This window comes from Panthera pardus, unplaced genomic scaffold, assembly GCF_024362965.1.
Source record: "Panthera pardus isolate Hobbes unplaced genomic scaffold, ASM2436296v1 HiC_scaffold_10, whole genome shotgun sequence".
NCBI classification, from domain to species: domain Eukaryota; kingdom Metazoa; phylum Chordata; class Mammalia; order Carnivora; family Felidae; genus Panthera; species Panthera pardus.
This window is the reverse complement of record NW_026526655.1, coordinates 8,591,666-8,598,707: the sequence shown is the minus strand read 5'-3', so window position 1 is coordinate 8,598,707 and position 7,042 is coordinate 8,591,666. Positions and strand designations below refer to the sequence as shown.

The 7,042-nt window shown below is 37.6% G+C and overlaps 1 protein-coding gene across 1 annotated transcript in view; it reads left to right on the top strand.

Annotated features, from left to right (window-relative positions):
• The window catches only part of PSMD1 (proteasome 26S subunit, non-ATPase 1), a 94,072-nt gene that overhangs the window by 50,115 nt on the left and 36,915 nt on the right, over nucleotides 1-7,042 (top strand). The window lies entirely within an intron of this gene.

Sequence of the window (7,042 nt, the reverse complement as noted above, 5' to 3'; positions counted from 1 at the left end):
CTTAGCTTGTGTGGAAGATACTTGATTCATTTCAGTTCTACTGAGCAATTGAGATTTTGTTCAATATTTGTGTTTTTTTTTAACTCAAAATTCAGTATTTTATAAAAAATATTTGCTATGAATTTTGAGTATGAAAACATGTAAAATAATATTCAAGTGGATTTTAATGTTCCAGGATTCTCTTTAGGAATATGGAAATATTCTGAAACACTGCTTTATTCTGAATCACAGTTTAGTACCTGTCACACAATAGGAACATTATATTCAATGAAAAGACTTGTCTGAAACAAGTTTATGTTTATAGATACCTTCATGGATTTGTGTTTATAGATACCATGTTTGTTTATTATTCTTTCAATGTTTATTTATTTTTGAGAGAGAGAGAGAGCGCACAAACAAAGGAGGGGCAGAGAGAGAGGGAGACACAGAATCTGAAGCAGGCTTCAGGCTCCAAACTGTCAGCACAAAGCCTGACAGGGGTTTTGAACTCATGAACCGTAAGATCATGACCTGAGCCAAAATCAGACGCTTAACCTACTGAACCACCCAGGTGCCCCTCTAGATAAAATTTATTAAAATATTCATGGAATATATTTTTTAAATGATGACCATTATTACTATTATACTACTTTACCAGTACTAACCCTCTCACCCACATTCGCTCACCTTTTTTTTAATCGTAAGTATAAGTAGTTAAAATTGGTGGTTGGATTATTTTTTTCTATTTTTAAATTAGTTTAATGGCTAGGGAACATAGCTAGTTCAAACTACTTGTTTGGCAACTTTGGGTTCTTAGAAGTATAGCTGATAATCAGGAAAAAAGCAAGATAATAATAAATAGATGAAAGGTAGACAAGTCTCTCAGTTGGCAATAACTATAAGCCCTCTAAAAACTCACGCATGTTAGATGGAAAGCAGCCTATAAGTCCTCAATCCAAATCCCTTTACATATGTACTCACAGAAACATGTCTCTCTCTCCTCTTTAATGAAAATACCACTTGCACATGGTGGTAAATCTAAATAGTACAAAAGAATGGTCAGTGATAGGGGCGCCTGGGTGGCTCAGTCGATTAAGTGTCTCTTGATTTCATATCAGGTCATGATCTAACTAACGGTCGTGAGATAGAGCCCTGCATTGGGTTCCACATGAGTGCAGAGTCTGCTTGGGATTCTCTATCTCCCTCTCTCTCTGCTTTTCCCCTGCTCGCACTCACTCTCTCTCTCAAAAATAAAGAAACTTCAAGAAAAAGTTCAGTGATAAATTCACTCTTGAGACCATTTTAACAAACATTTCGATGCCTACTCCATAAGTAGATTAACAAATTAAAAGGTGGACAGGCACGTTGGTGATAGCAAAAGGGGTCCGCTGAAGAAACAGGAAATACAAAGTGTAGGCATGTAGGTCTACTCAGAATAGAGGCTTGTGGCTCACCTGTAACTCAGCCCTTCACAATTTTACGTGGTATAATACTTGCTACCAGAGTGGTTACTTCTACATATTTAAGAAAAGGTTAAGTCATCTTTATTTAGTTCTGTTTTAGATGGCAGGAATATGTGAAATGCATTTTTTAAAAGATTGCCATCCCAAATGACAATTATATAAAAGTACGATTCATACTAGTTGGATGAAATTTCAGATATCTGGAAACTTCGTTTGTGTGGAATATCTCATTTACCAAGAACTCCAGGTAAATTCTTACTAAAGTAGCTAAAGTTCAGATTCAGACTCTAATAATTGGTGCATTTTTTCTAAAATAATGCATTTTGTCCCTGGTGCCTTTTTAATTAACTTTTTTATTTTTTAAGTTTATTTATTTATTTTGAAAGAGAGAGTGCATGAGCAGAGACGGGGCAGAGAGAGAGGGAGAGAAAGAATCCCAGGCAGGCTCCAAGATTTCAGTGCAGATCCCAATATGGGGCTTGATCCCACGAACCATGAAATCATGACCTGAACCGAGACCAAGAGTCAGGTGTTTAACTGACTGAGCCATCCAGGCACCTCCTTTTAATTTATGGAACAGATTCTTTGACTTAAAAGAGCAGTCTAAGACTCAGATTGTCTAAAACTGAACTTCTGCTCTTTCCCTCCGAATCTGCTCTATGTATTGGTTTCTTTATCTCTGGCAAAGGTATTTGCATCCTTCCACTCTCTTTTTCTCACATTCTGCATGTTATCCGTCAAGAAATCTTGTTGGGGCACTTGGAAAGCTCGGTCGTTTAAGCGTCCAACTCCTCGTTTCGGCTCAGGTCATGATCTCCCAACATGTGAGTTTGAGCCCGCATATGGCTCTGTGCTAGTGGCACAGAGCCTGCTTGCCATTCTCTCTGCCTCTGCCTGCCCCCCCCCCGCCCCCCCCCCCCCGCCACTTCAAAATAAAAAAATAAACTTAAAATATCTTGTTGGTTCTACCTTCAGTGTGTGTGTGTGTGTGTGTGTGTGTGTGTGTGTGTATATATTATACACTGAATTTCCCCCCCCACATCTACTGCTGCCATCTTACCTTACTAAGTCACCATCATATCTTGACTGGATTTCCAGGTAGCCTCTTAACCAGTCTTCTTTCTTCTACCTTTGCCCTCTGTTCTCAGTAAAGCAGCCAAAATGACCCTTTTAACACAAGTCAGATCATATAATTCCTTTGTTCAGAATTCTCCATTGGCCCTTAATTTCACTCACAGTAAAAGCCAAAGTTCTAATAAACCCCTGGCCTATAAAGTTCCTGTAAAGCTTTTATGATTTGGCCATAGTTTCAACTATTCTTCCCCTTCTTCATGACACTCAAACCATTGGCCTTTGCTGCTTCGCAAACATGCCTGGCATTGTTCCAGCATAGGGATATGCATGAGCTGTTTCCTCTACCTGATACACTCTTCCCCCACATAACCACTTGGCTTGCTTCCTCACTGCCTTCCTGTCCTTGCCTAAATATCACTTTATCATTGAAGCCTACTCTGAGTGCCATAATTAATACTGTTAAACGCTCCTCTCCTGGCTCTTCCAATACCCCTTACCGTGACTTACTTTTTTTTTTTTTTTTTTGAAAGAGGGGGGTGGGGGGAGAGAGCACGCATGAGTGGGGAGGGGCAGAGGGAGAGAGAGAATCCCAGGCAGGCTCCACATTACCAGCACAGAGTGGCACTCCAACTCATGGAACTGTGAGATCATGACCTGAGTTGAAATCAAAGAGTCAGATACTTAACCGACTGAGCCACCCAGTCACCCCTATTAATTTCTTATCTTCCTCTGAATGGGCTGTACTTTCTTACTTCTTTGCATGACTGTTAATTTTTTATTGAAAACTGGGTATTTTGAATATTATACTGTGGCAACAAAGGAAATCAGACTCTTCCCCCCTTCCAAGGGTTTATTATTGCTGCTTGTTATAGATTGGTGACTTTTCTAAAGTAGTGTTATAAAGTCTGTATTCTTTCTCATGAATGGCCACTGAAGTCTGTGTTACATTAGCTTAGTGTTCAGCTAGTGTTTTTGCTAGAGTTTCCTTCATTGCCTGGAGCCAAGAAAAGAAAAATCAAAGGAAAAGGAAAAAGACTATTTGCAAATTGGCTGTGTGCTAGGGCGCTCCTTCAACACTTAACCAGGTCATTTACCACTCTGCCTTAGCTTTCGCTTCCTGTTTGTGCACAGCCTGAGATGAAAGTTTACAGTTCTCAGGCCTTTCCTGAGTATGCATCCAGCCCTGAGTATGAGTGTGGTATTCTCAATTCCCCCAGTATACGCGGGAGCTTTTAGAAGCCCTTATTAACTCCACATATCTCCTTTCCCAGCCTCTTTCTTTCCAAGCTTTTTGGTCTGTTTATTTCCTATCCTATTAACCCCTTTTATAAGGGTTATGGCCAATACTTTCGCCTTTAAGTGTTTTCAGCAAATATCACCTGGGAAGTTGCTGCAGCCCTGGGAGTACTCTAAGTTTGGTGAAACAAAGGCAGACTGTGCACTGGTGCTTCAAGGAGCCACCAGACAGGTTGAAACATAGCCACAATTCTGTGAGAATAGTCTTCCTTTCTCCCTCTCATTAGCAGCCTGTACCAGGACACAGGCCATGCTCTCCACTGAACCCACCAATCTCGGGAGTAGGGGTGGTAGGCAGGCAGTTGAAAATGTCACAGCCCTCCCTTACAACAATGATTCCTTAAGCTGTCCCCTGGTTGTTGTAAGTTTTTGACTAGATTGCAGAGTTCTATACAAGTTGATTCCGACAGTTTTTGCCAGATTGTTAATGCCAGACAGAGCTGCTTATGACTATCTACTTTTATCAAGAACAGAAGAATAAGATTTCTTAAAATATCAGTGAAACTCTATAATACAACTTGATGTCATGAAATGGCAATGTCCTTTAATCAAAAGAACTCTTATACCTGGAATTATAGTTGATGATCATAAAAGATCCAAATATTTTTATGTAAAGTTGCTCAGCTCTGCAAGTCTTCAGTAATCCCTGTAATCAGCTATTATAAACAGACTTTTATCATCGGGACACTTATTTAAATATCAGAAATGAATTAAACTTTCTGAGAATTGAGGTACATTTTCATTTGTATAAAATCAAGGAAATACCAATGAAATCTTTAATAATCTACAAGTTAATAGCATCCCACTCATACTGTAGACTTTTCTTGGTTTGGTCATTTTAAGGGCTGGTGGGAATGTACTAATAATATACTATAACTTTTTTAATATTACAGATTTCTCTAGATACAGGGATGCAATTTGATATATTTTTAAAGAAATCCCTCCTTTTTTTAAAGTTTATTTATTTTGAGAGAATGTGAGAACACGAGTGAGGGAGGGGCAGAGAGAGAGAGAGAGAGAGAGAGAGAGAGAGAGAGAATCCCAAGCAAGGGGCTCGAACTCACATATGATGAGATCATGACCTGAGCTGAAACCAACAGTCAGATGCTTAAGCGACTGAGCCACCAGGAACCCCTGAAATTTGATATTTTAAGAACCATGTTTCTTATTATGGTGAAGTAGCAATTTCTCTGTATTTATAAATTTTTTTAATGTTTATTTTTGAGAGAGAGCACACGAGCAGGAGAGGCAGAGAGAGGTGGGGACAGGATCCAAAGCAGGCTCCACACTGTCAGCAGAGAGCCTGATGTGAGACTCAAACTCGTGAACCATGAGATCATGACCTGAGCTGAGGTCAGACACTTAACTGACTGAGCCACCCAGATGCCCTTTTGTATTTATAAATCTTATGAAGCTGCTCTCTTCTCCCTTTTGAGATATTTTTGCCCTACTTTGGTAGCACCTGAAAGAAATCAATCTGTTTGGAAATAAAGCAAAAGCTTATCTAAAACTGTAGCTATTTTTAGTTATCTGAAGTCTAGTAAAATGATTTAAAAATATATGTATATATTAAAGGTAGGACTAAATTTGTAAGGTTTAGGACAGGATCTGTGTAATTTTGTTTTTGTTTTCTTGGTACTTTACATGTAGTAGGTAGATATAAACTGATAAAGTGGAAATCCACACATAGCAGTAGCTTGTGATATGGAAGTTTATGGGATAAAAGTATGCTTGGGAAACAAAACTGCTTCCTTCTTTTTCGGTTATTTTCCTGATAATGCATATTTGATGTATCTTTTTTATATTGTGATGAAAATAAAATTCAAAAAATCTATCTCTCTGCTTTTTATCCTAATGATACTCACTTTTTTATTTTTATAAACCAAAAAGTAAAGGAGAACAAGAAAAGTTGCTACAATTCCCACTACTTTTAGCTCCATTGTTAAAAACAAATGCAGCTAACAAATTTATAATTGAGTAAATACACTTTTAAATTTAACATACCAAAACATAAATATGTGAAAAAAAGCTGTCGTATGTGATACATTTTATGCTAATACAGTGGTTTCCAAACTGTTGAATCCCTTGCTCTCTACCTCCCCCTCTCCAATAAAACAAAATCCACTATTTTCCTGTGACTTGATCACTTCTAGACATTTATTTTTTTAAATATGTTCATGGAGACATAGAGATGAGGTGAGTTTTTATTGCTGATCAGGGATAAGTCATTTAAATACTTTATTATAAATGCTGATCTGAGTCTGAGGAAAGTATATCAAGTGACAGGAATTATTTCGTGATGTTATCTGAGAGAATTTTTTAGAAAAGCTAAGAGTTAGTGTCAGAATTATCTAAAATAACTGAAAGAAAGCCTTATGGGCTACTATTAAAGATTTGGTGTATTTTCTTTTAATTTAATTTCTCCCCATCTCTTGCTTTTCCTCGCCTCTTTTTGTTTCCTTCTTGCAGTTTATTTGTTGAAGAAACAAGGTCATTATTACTGTCAAGTTTCCACAGTATGGGTTTTGCTAATTGCACCCTGCATCCCTGTATGTAAAATAGTGTGGTTTTTAGTCTTCTCTATTTCCTGTAAATTGATAATTGGATATCGGAGCTTGGTTGATCACATTGAGGCTCAGTTTCTCTCCCTCCCTCCCTCTCTCTCTCCTCTCTCTCTCTCTCTCTCCCTCCCTCCCTCCCCCCTCCCCTCCCCCCTTTGGAGGGACAGGGCTGGCAGTACACATAAGGTGTACTTGTTTCCATTTTTATGATATCAGTAGTCATTGATAATTATCCTGAAGTCCATTAATTCATTCCAAGCCTCAAAGTGATGTTGATAATTATTTTACCACTTATTCATTTATTAACTTACTTTAAAATTTTTATATTTATACATACATTCTACATATATTATAATGTTTAGACAAAGATTAATGTGTAGAAATTTTGCTTTCAGCGAATATTTACATTCCAATCATTGCTTAGAAAGATCTTTTGTCCTTTTAGAGCTACTTGCTAAAAATTAAAGTAAACATAGAATATTCTGGCTTTATTGTACTCTTGAAGGGACTGAATGTCTAAGCTAATTTATTAAAGAATTTATAATTTCTTGTCTTAACACTTAAACTGAAGAATGTGTCAGGATTGGAACTGTTATAGACTGAGAAATTTGACAAGAATTTTTTTATGTTCTTTGAGTTTATAGCCTCACAACCTATTTCAGTCTTTAT